Below are 15,304 nucleotides of genomic sequence, written 5' to 3' on the forward strand. Positions count from 1 at the left end.
AATGTGTCTCCGGAGTCACACTCCTCTACATCTCCAGATCTGACAGTGTGTCTCCGGAGTCACAGTCCTCTACATCCCCAGATCTGACAATGTGTCTCCAGATCTGACATTGTGTCTCCGGAGTCACAGTCCTCTACATCCCCAGATCTGATAATGTGTCTCCGGAGTCACAGTCCTTTACATCTCCAAATCTGACAGTGTGTCTCAGTAGTCAGTCCTCTACATCTCCAGATCTGACAGAGTGTCTCCGGAGTCTCAGTCCTCTACATCTCCAGATCTGACAGAGTGTCTCCGGAGTCACAGTCCTCTACATCCCCAGATCTGACAATGTGTCTCCGGAGTCACAGTCTTCTACATCTCCAGATCTGACAATGTGTCTCCGGAGTCACAGTCCTCTACATCTCCAGATCTGACAATGTGTCTCCGGAGTCACAGTCCTCTACATCTCCAGATCTGACAGAGTGTCTCCGGAGTCACAGTCCTCTACATCTCCAGATCTGACAGTGTGTCTCCGGAGTCACAGTCCTCTACATCTCCAGATCTGACAGTGTGTCTCCGGAGTCACACTCCTCTACATCTCCAGATCTGACAGTGTGTCTCCGGAGTCACACTCCTCTACATCTCCAGATCTGACAATGTGTCTCCGGAGTCACAGTCCTCTACATCTCCAGATCTGACAGTATGTCTCCGGAGTCACAGTCCTCTACATCTCCAGATCTGACAATGTGTCTCCGGAGTCACAGTCCTCTACATCTCCAAATCTGACAGTGTGTCTCCGGAGTCACAGTCCTCTACATCTCCAGATCTGACAATGTGTCTCCGGAGTCACAGTCCTCTACATCTACAGATCTGACAGAGTGTCTCCGGAGTCACAGTCCTCTACATCTCCAGATCTGACAGTATGTCTCCGGAGTCACAGTCCTCTACATCTCCAGATCTGACAGTGTGTCTCCAGAGTCACAGTCCTCTACATATCCAGATCTGACAGTGTGTCTCCGGAGTCACCGTCCTCTACATCTCCAGATCTGACAATGTGTCTCCGGAGTTGCAGTCCTCTACATCTCCAGATCTGACAGAATGTCTCCGGAGTCACAGTCCTCTATATCTCCAGATCTGACAGTGTGTCTCCGTAGTCAGTCCTCTACATCTCCAGATCTGACAGAGTGTCTCCGGAGTCTCAGTCCTCTACATCTTCAGATCTGACAGAGTGTCTCCGGAGTCACACTCCTCTACATCCCCAGATCTGACAATGTGTCTCCGGGGTCACAGTCCTCTACATCTCCAGATCTGACAGAATGTCTCCGGAGTCACAGTCCTCTACATCTCCAGATCTGACAATGTGTCTCCGGAGTCACAGTCCTCTACATCTCCAGATCTGACAGAGTGTCTCCGGAGTCACAGTCCTCTACATCTCCAGATCTGACAGTGTGTCTCCGGAGTCACAGTCCTCTACATCTACAGATCTGACAGAGTGTCTCCGGAGTCACAGTCCTATACATCTCCAGATCTGACAATGTATCTCCGGAGTCTCAGTCCTCTACATCTCCAGATCTGACAATGTGTCTCCGGAGATACAGTCCTCTACATCTCCAGATCTGACAGTGTGTCTCCGGAGTCACACTCCTCTACATCTCCAGATCTGACAGTGTGTCTCCGGAAGTCACAGTCCTCTACATCTCCAGATCTGACAGTATGTCTCCGGAGTCACAGTCCTTTACATCTCCAGATCTGACAATGTGTCTACGGAGTCACACTCCTTTACATCTCCAGATCTGAAAGTGTGTCTCCGGAGTCACAGTCCTCTACATCTCCAGATCTGACAGAGTGTCTCCGGAGTCACAGTTCTCTACATCTCCAGATCTGACAGTATGTCTCCGGAGTCACAGTCCTCTACATCTCCAGATCTGACAGAGTGTCTCTGGAGTCACAGTCCTCTACATCTCCAGATCTGACAGAGTGTCTCCGGAGTCACAGTCCTCTACATCTCCAGATCTGACAATGTGTCTCCGGAGTCACAGTCCTCTACATCTCCAGATCTGACAATGTGTATCCGGAGTCACAGTCCTCTACATCTCCAGATCTGACAGTATGTCTCCGGAGTCACAGTCCTCTACATCTCCAGATCTGACAGAGTGTCTCCGGAGTCACAGTCCTCTACATCTCCAGATCTGACAGAGTGTCTCCGGAGTCACAGTCCTCTACATCTCCAGATCTGACAATGTGTCTCCGGAGTCACAGTCCTCTACATCTCCAGATCTGACAATGTGTCTCCGGAGTCACAGTCCTCTACATCTCCAGATCTAACAATGTGTCTCCGGAGTCACAGTCCTCTACATCTCCAGATCTGACAGTATGTCTCCGGAGTCACAGTCCTCTACATCTCCAGATCTGACAGTGTCTCTGGAGTCACAGTCCTCTACATCTCCAGATCTGACAGAGTGTCTCCGGAGTCACAGTCCTCTACATCTCCAGATCTGACAATGTGTCTCCGGAGTCACAGTCCTCTACATCTCCAGATCTGACAATGTGTCTCCGGAGTCACAGTCCTCTACATCTCCAGATCTGACAGTATGTCTCCGGAGTCACAGTCCTCTACATCTCCAGATCTGACAGAGTGTCTCCGGAGTCACAGTCCTCTACATCTCCAGATCTGACAATGTGTCTCCGGAGTCACAGTCCTCTACATCTCCAGATCTAACAAAGTGTCTCCGGAGTCACAGTCCTCTACATCTCCAGATCTGACAATGTGTCTCCAGAGTCACAGTCTTCTACATCTCCAGATCTGACAGTGTGTCTCCGGAGTCACAGTCCTCTACATCCCCAGATCTGATAAAGTGTCTCCGGAGTCACATTCCTCTATATCTCCAGATCTGACAGAGTGTCTCCGGAGTCACAGTCCTCTACATCTCCAGATCTGACAGTGTGTCTCCGGAGTCACCGTCCTCTACATCTCCAGATCTGACATTGTGTCTCCGGAGTCACATTCCTCTATATCTCCAGATCTGACAGAGTGTCTCCGGAGTCACAGTCCTCTACATCTCCAGATCTGACAGTGTGTCTCCGGAGTCACCGTCCTCTACATCTCCAGATCTGACATTGTGTCTCCGGAGTCACAGTCCTCTACATCTCCAGATCTGACATTGTGTCTCCGGAGTCACAGTCCTCTACATCTCCAGATCTGACAATGTGTCTCCGGAGTCACAGTCCTCTACATCTCCAGATCTGACAGAGTGTCTCCGGAGTCACAGTCCTCTACATCTCCAGATCTGACAAAGTGTCTCCGGAGTCACAGTCCTCTACATCTCCAGATCTGACAGTGTGTCTCCGGAGTCACAGTCCTCTACATCTCCAGATCTGACAATGTGTCTCCGGAGTCACACTCCTCTACATCTCCAGATCTGACAGTGTGTCTCCGGAGTCACAGTCCTCTACATCCCCAGATCTGATAATGTGTCTCCGGAGTCACAGTCCTTTACATCTCCAAATCTGACAGTGTGTCTCCGTAGTCAGTCCTCTACATCTCCAGATCTGACAGAGTGTCTCCGGAGTCTCAGTCCTCTACATCTCCAGATCTGACAGAGTGTCTCCGGAGTCACAGTCCTCTACATCTCCAGATCTGACAGTGTGTCTCCGGAGTCACAGTCCTCTACATCTCCAGATCTGACAGTGTGTCTCCGGAGTCACACTCCTCTACATCTCCAGATCTGACAGTGTGTCTCCGGAGTCACACTCCTCTACATCTCCAGATCTGACAATGTGTCTCCGGAGTCACAGTCCTCTACATCTCCAGATCTGACAGTATGTCTCCGGAGTCACAGTCCTCTACATCTCCAGATCTGACAATGTGTCTCCGGAGTCACAGTCCTCTACATCTCCAAATCTGACAGTGTGTCTCCGGAGTCACAGTCCTCTACATCTCCAGATCTGACAATGTGTCTCCGGAGTCACAGTCTTATACGTCAACTTCAGGGACAACAAGTTCACTTGCTGCCTTATATATCCCATCCACTTTCAGCTGCTATTGTAACTAGATATTCAAGTTATTCACTTTACCTCTCCGTGGTCAAATTGTTATGGCTGATCGGTGTATTTGTACCTCTATGTCACCAGAGCTGACAGTCATACAGAACTCCCCATTCATGGCTCTGCTGGGAGGCAAAAGGAAATTATTATTCTTACGAGAGTTTCCTCACATAAACAAACTCCATGTCTGTCTGTCTGTCTGTCTCTGGGAGGCTGTCTGTCTGTCTCTGGAAGGCTGTCTGTCTGTCTCTGGAAGGCTGTCTGTCTGTCTCTGGAAGGCTGCCTGTCTGGCTGTCTGTCTGTCCGTCTCTGGGAGGCTGGCTGTCTGTCTCTGGGAGGCTGTCTGTCTGTCTCTGGAAGGCTGTCTGTCTGTCTCTGGAAGGCTGTCTGTCTGTCTCTGGGAGGCTGTCTGTCTGTCTCTGGGAGGCTGTCTGTCTCTGGGAGGCTATCTGTCTCTGGGAGGCTGTCTGTCTGTCTCTGGGAGGCTGTCTGTCTGTCTCTGGGAGGCTGTCTGTCTGTCTCTGGGAGGCTGTCTGTCTGTCTGTCTCTGGGAGGCTGCCTGTCTGTCTGTCTGTCTCTGGGAGGCTGTCTGTCTGTCTCTGGGAGGCTGGCTGTCTCTGGCTGTCTGTCTGTCTCTGGGAGGCTGTCTGTCTGTCTCTGAGAGGCTGTCTGTCTGTCTGTCTGTCTCTGGGAGGCTGTCTGTCTGTCTCTGAGAGGCTGCCTGTCTGTCTGTCTGTCTCTGGGAGGCTGGCTGTCTGTCTCTGAGAGGCTGTCTGTCTGTCTGTCTGTCTCTGGGAGGCTGTCTGTCTCTGAGAGGCTGTCTGTCTGTCTCTGAGAGGCTGCCTGTCTGTCTGTCTGTCTCTGGGAGGCTGGCTGTCTGTCTCTGGGAGGCTGTCTGTCTCTGGGAGGCTGTCTGTCTGTCTATGGGAGGCTGGCTGTCTCTGGCTGTCTGTCTGTCTCTGGGAGGCTGTCTGTCTGTCTCTGGGAGGCTGTCTGTCTGTCTCTGGGAGGCTGTCTGTCTGTCTCTGGGAGGCTGTCTGTCTGTCTGTCTCTGGGAGGCTGCCTGTCTGTCTGTCTCTGGGAGGCTGTCTGTCTCTGATAGGCTGCCTGTCTGTCTGTCTCTGGGAGGCTGTCTGTCTCTGATAGGCTGCCTGTCTGTCTGTCTCTGGGAGGCTGTCTGTCTCTGATAGGCTGCCTGTCTGTCTGTCTGTCTCTGGGAGGCTGGCTGTCTGTCTCTGGGAGGCTGTCTGTCTCTGGGAGGCTGTCTGTCTCTGGGAGGCTGTCTGTCTGTCTCTGGGAGGCTGTCTGTCTGTCTCTGGGAGGCTGTCTGTCTGTCTCTGGGAGGCTGTCTGTCTGTCTCTGGGAGGCTGTCTGTCTGTCTCTGAGAGGCTGCCTGTCTGTCTCTGAGAGGCTGCCTGTCTGGCTGTCTGTCTGTCTGTCTCTGGGAGGCTGGCTGTCTCTGGCTGTCTGTCTGTCTCTGGGAGGCTGTCTGTCTGTCTCTGAGAGGCTGCCTGTCTGTCTGTCTGTCTCTGGGAGGCTGTCTGTCTCTGGGAGGCTGTCTGTCTCTGGGAGGCTGCCTGTCTGTCTGTCTGTCTCTGGGAGGCTGTCTGTCTGTCTCTGGGAGGCTGTCTGTCTGTCTCTGTGAGGCTGTCTGTCTGTCTCTGAGAGGCTGCCTATCTGTCTGTCTGTCTCTGGGAGGCTGTCTGTCTGTCTCTGGGAGGCTGTCTGTCTGTCTCTGGGAGGCTGGCTGTCTGTCTCTGGGAGGCTGGCTGTCTCTGTCTGTCTGTCTGTCTCTGGGAGGCTGTCTGTCTCTGATAGGCTGCCTGTCTGTCTGTCTGTCTCTGGGAGGCTGGCTGTCTGTCTCTGGGAGGCTGTCTGTCTCTGAGAGGCTGTCTGTCTGTCTCTGGGAGGCTGTCTGTCTGTCTCTGGGAGGCTGTCTGTCTGTCTCTGGAAGGCTGTCTGTCTGTCTCTGGAAGGCTGTCTGTCTGTCTCTGAGAGGCTGCCTGTCTGTCTGTCTGTCTGTCCGTCTCTGGGAGGCTGGCTGTCTGTCTCTGGGAGGCTATCTGTCTCTGGGAGGCTGTCTGTCTGTCTCTGGCAGGCTGTCTGTCTGTCTGTCTCTGGGAGGCTGTCTGTCTGTCTCTGGGAGGCTGTCTGTCTGTCTCTGGGAGGCTGGCTGTCTCTGGCTGTCTGTCTGTCTCTGGGAGGCTGTCTGTCTGTCTCTGAGAGGCTGCCTGTCTGTCTGTCTGTCTTTGGGAGGCTGTCTGTCTGTCTCTGGGAGGCTGTCTGTCTCTGGGAGGCTGCCTGTCTGTCTGTCTCTGGGAGGCTGTCTGTCTGTCTCTGGGAGGCTGTCTGTCTGTCTCTGAGAGGCTGCCTGTCTGTCTGTCTGTCTCTGGGAGGCTGTCTGTCTCTGGGAGGCTGTCTGTCTGTCTCTGGGAGGCTGGCTGTCTCTGGCTGTCTGTCTGTCTCTGAGAGGCTGCCTGTCTGTCTGTCTCTGGGAGGCTGCCTGTCTGTCTGTCTGTCTCTGGGAGGCTGTCTGTCTGTCTCTGGGAGGCGGTCTGTCTGTCTCTGGGAGGCGGTCTGTCTGTCTCTGGGAGGCGGTCTGTCTGTCTCTGGGAGGCGGTCTGTCTGTCTCTGGGAGGCGGTCTGTCTGTCTCTGGGAGGCGGTCTGTCTGTCTCTGGGAGGCTGTCTGTCTCTGGGAGGCTGTCTGTCTCTGGGAGGCTGTCTGTCTGTCTCTGGGAGGCTGTCTGTCTCTGGGAGGCTGGCTGTCTCTGGCTGTCTGTCTGTCTCTGGGAGGCTGTCTGGCTGTCAGTCTCTGGGAGGTCTCTCAGTCTTTCTGTATATGGACCTCACATTCGTCTTCTCCGGTCTCTCTCCAGGAGTTCTCACTCTCACACGTGTTGTAATCCGTTCCCCTGGCAACAAGGTCCCAAGACGCCCCCAGCCGCCATCTTACCACACCCAGCCGTCCCAATATGGCGGCCCGTCCTAACCTTAGTGAGGTTTAGGCCATGGCCAGAAGAGGGAGCCCGCATGCAGCGCCGAGCTCTGGTCACGTGGTGCTGAGCGCGAGGCTCGTGTGAGGTGAGGCGTGAAGGCGCGCGGTGCGGGGGTGTGTTCTGTCGAGGGGCGGGGAGAGTCTGGGGTGTCCCGGTGTACCTCACCATGGCAACAAGAAAGAGGAAACTTGTCCTAACACAGAGTTCTCTCCAATCACAGGAGTATTCAGTGTCAGAGGAAAGGAAGGGCTGACATTTATCACCCTTGTGGGGATTTCACCTTATTAAGGTAATTATGGCTGACAGGAGAAAGTGACGGTGAGGTGACAGTCTGATGGAACTTCCACACACACACACAGGGGATATTTCTGGATGAGAGCCTGAGGTGTAATGTTCCTGTATATACATGATATCAGAGACCCCGCCCACCTCTATTCATACAGGGAAGAGTCATGTCTGTCAGATTTCATTGCTGTCCATGGCCCCATTGTAGATTCACACTCACTTCCTGTCATGAAGGGAGATTTCCTGTCATTACTGGAGATTAGACCTCACTCCCTGTTATGACGGTGGAGATTCACACTCACTTCCTATCATGACGGGAGATTTGCACTCACTTCCTGGGATGACAGGAGATTCGCCCTCACTGTCATTAAAGTGAAGATTCGCCCTCACTTCCTATCATGACGGGAGATTAGACCTCACTTCCTGTCATTAAAGGAGATTAGACATCACTTTATTCATGACGGTAGATTTGCACTCACTTCCTGTCATGACGGGAGATTCGCCCTCACTTCCTGTCATGACGGGAGATCAGACCTCACTTCCTGTCATTAAAGTGAAGATTTGCCCTCACTTCCTGTCATGACGGGAGATTAGACCTCACTTTATTCATGACGGTAGATTTGCACTCACTTCCTGTCATGACAGGAGATTCGCCCTCACTTGCTGTCATGACGGTGGAGATTCACACTCACTTCCTGTCATTAAAGTGAAGATTGGCCCTCTCTTCCTGTCATGACTGGATATTGGCCCTCACTTCCCGTCATGACGGGAGATTCGCCCTCACTTCCTGTCACGACACGGGAGATTCGCCCTCACTTCCTGTCACGACACGGGAGATTCGCCCTCACTTCCTGTCATGACGGGATATTGGCCCTCACTTCCTGTTATGACGGGATATTGGCCCTCACTTCCTGTCATATCGGGACCTCTATCCCAAAAGCAACTGCCTACAAAATATTAGCTGAAGTTTGGCTTCAATTTGCTAGTGTATCTAAATCTGCTAGTACATCCAAAACCCCCCCCCCCCCCCCGCCAGACTGACAATGCTGATGTCCAAAAGTGCCCCCTGTGCTCCTTCATCCAGAGTGGGGGGGGGCTCTAAATACAGGAGGTGTGTTACTGGCCAGATCACCAGGTGAAAACAGAGGGGGGGGGGGGGGAGACTAAAAAAATAAAATGAATGCAGCCGCTGTTCTATCAGATTCTGACGTACGGACTAGAACAATGGACTGCGCATGCGCCATGCATTCCAACATGGCCGCTGTGCATTGCAATACTTTTCCTAATGTGACAGAACACAAAGCAGAGGACATCTTCCTACACCCACACAAGTCCTGAATTCTACATTTATTTTAGCAATAAACTCTCCTTATAGACTGACATAGACACCGCGACCGAGTCAAATACCCCATTCTACTCTGCACAATCTCCAGGCACCCCATTCTATTCTGCACAATCTCCAGGCACCCCATTCTACTCTGCACAATCTCCAGGCACCCCATTCTATTCTGCACAATCTCGAGGCACCCCATTCTATTCTGCACAATCTCGAGGCACCCCATTCTATTCTGCACAATCTCCAGGCACCCCATTCTATTCTGCACAATCTCCAGGCACCCCATTCTATTCTACACAATCTCCAGGCACCCCATTCTATTCTACACAATCTCCAGGCCCCCCATTCTATTCTGCACAATCTCCAGGCACCCCATTCTATTCTGCACAATCTCCAGGCACCCCATTCTATTCTGCACAATCTCCAGGCACCCCATTCTATTCTGCACAATCTCCAGGCCCCCCATTCTATTCTGCACAATCTCGAGGCACCCCATTCTATTCTGCACAATCTCCAGGCACCCCATTCTATTCTGCACACTCTCCAGGCCCCCCATTCTATTCTGCACAATCTCCAGGCACCCCATTCTATTCTGCACAATCTCCAGGCACCCCATTCTATTCTGCACAATCTCCAGGCCCCCCATTCTATTCTGCACAATCTCGAGGCACCCCATTCTATTCTACACAATCTCCAGGCACCCCATTCTATTCTGCACAATCTCGAGGCACCCCATTCTATTCTGCACAATCTCCAGGCACCCCATTCTATTCTGCACAATCTCCAGGCACCCCATTCTATTCTGCACAATCTCCAGGCACCCCATTCTATTCTGCACAATCTCCAGGCACCCCATTCTATTCTGCACAATCTCGAGGCACCCCATTCTATTCTGCACAATCTCGAGGCACCCCATTCTATTCTGCACAATCTCCAGGCACCCCATTCTATTCTGCACAATCTCCAGGCCCCCCATTCTATTCTGCACAATCTCGAGGCACCCCATTCTATTCTGCACAATCTCCAGGCACCCCATTCTATTCTGCACAATCTCCAGGCACCCCATTCTATTCTGCACAATCTCCAGGCACCCCATTCTATTCTGCACAATCTCCAGGCACCCCATTCTATTTTGCACAATCTCCAGGCCCCCCATTCTATTCTGCACAATCTCGGGGCACCCCATTCTATTCTGCACAATCTCCAGGCCCCCCATTCTATTCTACACAATCTCCAGGCACTCCATTCTACTCTGCACAATCTCGATGCACCTCATTCTATTCTGAAATATCTCCAGGCACCCCATTCTATTCTGCACAATCTCCAGGCACCCCATTCTATTCTGCACAATCTCCAGGCACCCCATTCTATTCTGCACAATCTCCAGGCACCCCATTCTATTCTGCACAATCTCGAGGCACCCCATTCTATTCTGCACAATCTCCAGGCTCCCCATTCTATTCTGCACAATCTCGAGGCACCCCATTCTATTCTGCACAATCTCGAGGCACCCCATTCTATTCTGCACAATCTCTTCTTCTACTTGCTAATGTGACCCCAGTGCTGATGGAGAGGGGAAGAGGAGGAGCAAAACAAGGATTTGATGCAAGCACCTGTCATTCTTCTTATCAACCAGTGATGTCATTGATTGTCAGGATGCCATTGGCTTGACCCACATGGTGCCCAGGATTGTAATGCTGCAATGTTAAAACCTGTTTCAATTTGTTGCAATTTTTAGGCATTTTGCCAAGGTACCCCTGAAGAACCCAGCAGGCACGCCTGGGCCACCGCCGCACCCTGGTTGAAAAAGGCTGGTATACCGTATGACATTTTTGGCTTTGGGTTGGATACCGCTTTAATAATTATACCAGCCTTTATCAACCTTTTCAACACAGAGGAAGCCTAGAAATACATTTCTGGTCTCGGGGAACTTCTTGCTAAAAATGAAAAATCTACAACTCATGAGAGACAGACGTTGCCCATTGCTCAAGGAACCCCCAGCAACCTCAGGAGGAACCCTAGGCTTCCATGGAACCCTGGTTAACAAACCCTGACTTATACCATTATTTGAGGTTCTCACTTGCACTTGTTTGAATTTTTATGCATTGTATGTGTAGCACTACTCCCTTGGGAGCTGCTTGAAGTGGGTTCCCCTGAGTTACCCATAGCAGCAACATGCACATCCTTAGTACTTTAGGTTCTTGGCTCAGTCAGAAAACAGTCCACAGGAATTCATTTTTTTGTTGTTTATTGTAGAACTTGGGATAGGAGAAGGGATGAGTGGGATACTCCAACTAGATGAACTATGCACAACTTGAGGACTTCTAGCAATGATGAATGCGGCAAGGCCGCTGCTACACCTTGCCACAGTAGTGAAGTATGAGATAAGCAAACTATACAGTGAATCACTCTTCAGGGCCCCGCTTGGTACCCCCTGTGACAGAACCCACTGTCACTGTGTGTTTTGGAGGGGACTGTGCGCAAGCCTCCTACCGACAGACTATGGGCCAGAAGATACTGGAGACCTGGGGACATGCTGGCATTGAGTTAATGTAATGTAATGCTACAGCCCTTCTCCCCCACCCCGCCCCCTCCTCCTGTTTCTGTGTCTAATTGTGTGGATTCATGACACATAGACAATGGTCTGGACTGGAGACATCTCTCTGCAGGGGGTGTGTATTGAGAGACTGCCTGTTTACCATAAGCTCATTAGGTTATCTGTAGCCTGTTTCAATGTACAAATGTTCAGTTCCCATTGGTTGTTCCTTGTCCCCTTCCCCCCTTTGGCAAGGCTAAGGGGAGTGTACCATAACTGTGTGTAAAACTGTATGTCTTGGAATTTAATAAACAGTTTTTAAGCTCTGCATGGTTAACCCTCAACACCTGTGTGGATTGTCTCGTGATTGAGGGGTTAAGGGCTGGGTATGGCTTCTCCGCAGGCTGTGGGTGCGTTTGGCGGACAGGAGACACAGGTCCGGCGGATGTGCCCACCTGGGGTACTAAGATCCGTTACACCCCCTTTGTCCTTACTCTTCAGGGTCACGTTTGGCACCCCCTTTTACTCTTGCTAACCATGTGAGCTGACTGTCTATCCTCTGACTTCCCTGGAGCGGTCCCCTCGGCAAGCCCCCTGGTACTCACGGACAGTGTTTTTCCCAGAGGACTCTGCCTGCAACTCCACCATCAGCTTTCCAGGATCCTTCTGGCTCAGCTCCACACCTGGCTCACCAGGCCGATTGCCTGTGACCACCTTCCTCAGACAGCAGGAGGAGAGACAGCCGTCTTCCTCCTCCTGGGACTCTGCTTCCCGCCAAAGACGCCCTGTCACATGTGCCCTTGGCTTTTATGGTCAATCCCAGGATGCACTGCAATGGTGCCTTCCCACTGGGACTGCCACAAAAGCCCTTTTGCCACTGGCCAGGTTTCCTCCACTGTCCAACAGGCTCCCCTATTGGATACAGTGGGGACACTCCCTCAGACCAAATGACTCACACCTGGACACATATAACAGGCATAACTAACAGATCAGGCTCCCCTGATAAGCAGATGGAGCATAACAATGCTTTTAACCTAGCACCTATCTAGGAGGGTGCTACATATAGGTAGGACACTGTAGCAAATTCTATTTTCGGGAAAAGGGAGAAACTGGGAATAGGTCACTGACCAGGAGTCCGCAGGAGACTTAGGAAGTAATAGGGTGGGCGTCCGCCTATTACCAAGATATCTGTTCTACGTAAATACATAAATCTTTTTTTTCCTTTTTTTTTTTTTTAACTACTTCCTGCCCGCGCTATAGCCGAAGTACGGCTACAGCGCGGGCTCTAATTTCCGGGAGGCAGTCTTTATACGGCCTCCCAGTAACAGGCTCCCCACGAGCGCGCATCGGGGAAAATCTGTGTCGGCCGTGTCCCTTGGACACAGCCAATCACAGATCGTGGTGAATGGCCAATCACAGCAGCCATTTACCATGTGATCGGACCGTGCAATGAGAGATGATCTCAAATGTAAACATATGAGATCATCTCTCATCGCCAGCTCTCCTTCCTCACACAGAGACTTCAGTGTGAGGAAGAGGAGAGCGATTCAGCGGTAAGGGGACACAGAGGAATGTAATCAGGGCACTGATCACCAGTGCCCTGATTACAGAAAAGGGGAAAAAAATCCCAAAACTGCCCACAGTGCCCGCCATCAGTGCCCACAGTCAGTGCCCATAGTGCTGCCAGTCAGTGCCCATCAGTGCCTGCTCATCGAGGCACTGATGGGCACTGACTAGCAGCACTATGGGCACTGAGTGTGGGCACTGATGGTGCTGCCCATCAGTGCTGAATAGTGCCACCCGTCAGTATCCATCAGTGCCACCCATCATTGTCACCCATCAGTGCAGCCTCTCAGTGCCCATCAGTGCCGCCTCTCAGTGCCCATCAGTGCCGCCTCTCAGTGCCCATCAGTGCCGCCTCATCAGCGCACATCAGTGAAGGAGAAAAATTTATTTTCAAAATAAGAAAAACTTTTTTTTTTTCAAAATTTTCTGTCTTTTTTCTTTTTTTTTTGTAAGAAATAAAAAACCCAGAGATGATTAAATACCACCAAAAGAAAGCTCTATTTGTGTGAAAAAAATGATAATAATTTCACATGGGTACAGTGTAGCATGACCGCGCAATTGTCATTCAAATCGTGAGAGCGCTGAAAGCTGAAAATTGGCCTGGGCAGGAAGGGGGTGAAAGGGCCTGGTAGGCAAGTGGTTAAATAAGATCTTACATTGAATACCAACTGATACATAAGACTGTTAAATAATTTTTATTATTCTAAACGCCACATATAATATTTTCTGTGCTCAGACTTCTGCAGAGGGATGTTGGACCAGGCGCAGTGATGGCGAACCTTGGCACCCCAGATGTTTCGGAACTACATTTCCCATGATGCTCAACTACACTGCAAGGTGCATGAGCATTATGGGAAATGTAGTTCCAAATATGTGCTCATGGTGCTTCCTTGTATACAGGTAAAGGAACCTTTCCAGAGAGAGAAGGACGCTGCCATTGCTGCCTTCACAGTCTGCAATTGCTAGTTGCCTGGCGCTCCAAGAAGGCGGACATGTACTAGCAATTCAACCAGAGGAAGGTCAGAGGTGTTAGCATTATATATTTCTCAGAAAAGGTTTGCTTCAGCAGTGTAGGTTCTGGTCTTCTGGGCACAGACTCGTATGGTCAGACGCAGTGTTTCCCAACCTGTGCAATGTTTCTTCTAAGAGGAGTCTGTACACAATCTAGCTCAGTAGTGGTCAATATATTAGACTTTCTGGAGCATCAGTTGTGGCCCTTGACATCCTAAGGGGGCAGTTTAGGACTCAGGATCCAAGAGCTAGTACCAAAGGGCATCAAGGTTGAGGAGTCCTCATACCTTCTAAACACAGTCCCTAAGATTTTAGGGGGGCTGTTGTGTTGCCAGTGGGATTAATAAATAACTCAGGCTTAGTGAAAATAAGACAAAAATGACCTAGCACCTGTGGTCAGTGTAAGGAATAATGCCCCATTGTTGGTGTCAACATTGGTGTCAGTGGAAGGAATAGTGCCCCATCATTGGTGTCAACATTGGTGTCAGTGGAAGGAATAGTGCCCCATCATTGGTGTCAGTGGAAGGAATAGTGCGCCATCATTGGTATCAGTGGAAGGAATAGTACCCCATCATTGGTGTCAGTGAGAGGAATAGTGCCCCATCATTGGTGTCAGTGAGAGGAATAGTACCCCATCATTGGTGTCAGTGAGAGGAATAGTGCCCCATCATTGGTATCAGTGGGAGGAATAGTGCCCCATCATTGGAGTCAGTGTGAGGAATAGTGGCCCATCATTGGTGTCATTGGAAGGGATAGTGTCCCATCATTGGTATTAGTGGGAGAAATGGAGCCCCATCATTGGAGTCAGTGTGAGGAATATTGCCCCATCATTGGTGTCATTGGAAGGGATAGTGCCCCATCTTTGGTATCAGTGGGAGGAATAGTGTCCCATCTTTGGTGTCAGTTGGAGGAATAGTGGCCCATCATTGGTGTCATTGGAAGGGATAGTGCCCCATCATTGGTATCAGTGAGAGGAATAGTGCCCCATCATTGGTATCAGTGAGAGGAATAGTGCCCCATCATTGGTATCAGTGGGAGGAATAGTGCCCCATCATTGGTATCAGTGGGAGGAATAGTGTCCCATCTTTGGTGTCAGTTGGAGGAATAGTGCCCCATCATTGGTGTCAGTGGGAGGAATAGTGCCCCATCATTGGTATCAGTGGGAGGAATAGTGCCCCATCATTGGTATCAGTGGGAGGAATAGTGCCCCATCATTGGTGTCAGTGGAAGGAATAGTACCCCATCATTTGTGTCAGTGAGAGGAATAGTGCCCCATCATTGGTGTCAGTGGGAGGAATAGTGCCCCATCATTGGTATCAGTGGGAGGAATAGTGCCCCATCATTGGTATCAGTGAGAGGAATAGTGCCCCATCATTGGTGTCAGTGGGAGGAATAGTGCCCCATCATTGGTATCAGTGGGAGGAATAGTGCCCCATCATTGGTATCAGTGAGAGGAATAGTGCCCCATCATTGGTGTCAGTGGAAGGAATAGTGCCCCATCATTGGTGTCAGTGGAAGGAATAGTGCCCCATCGTTGGTATCAGTGGGAG

At 50.9% G+C, this 15,304-nt stretch overlaps 2 protein-coding genes across 2 annotated transcripts in view; one reads left to right on the top strand and one right to left on the bottom strand.

Moving 5' to 3' along the window:
* The window catches only part of LOC309566499 (uncharacterized protein C20orf96), a 59,012-nt gene extending 52,113 nt beyond the window's left edge, over positions 1–6,899 (bottom strand). The window contains exons 1-2 of the mRNA XM_082271671.1: positions 6,870–6,899; positions 4,054–4,145 (exon numbers count right to left, since the gene is read on the bottom strand). The gene's annotated coding sequence lies outside the window, so the exon portion shown is untranslated. The remainder of the gene's footprint in view (positions 1–4,053; positions 4,146–6,869) is intronic.
* Positions 1–15,304, top strand: part of TM9SF4 (transmembrane 9 superfamily member 4) — a 397,487-nt gene that overhangs the window by 33,655 nt on the left and 348,528 nt on the right. The window lies entirely within an intron of this gene.

The sequence above is a fragment of the Pelophylax lessonae genome (genome assembly GCF_965119305.1).
Source record: "Pelophylax lessonae genome assembly, chromosome: 11".
NCBI classification, from domain to species: Eukaryota; Metazoa; Chordata; class Amphibia; order Anura; family Ranidae; genus Pelophylax; species Pelophylax lessonae.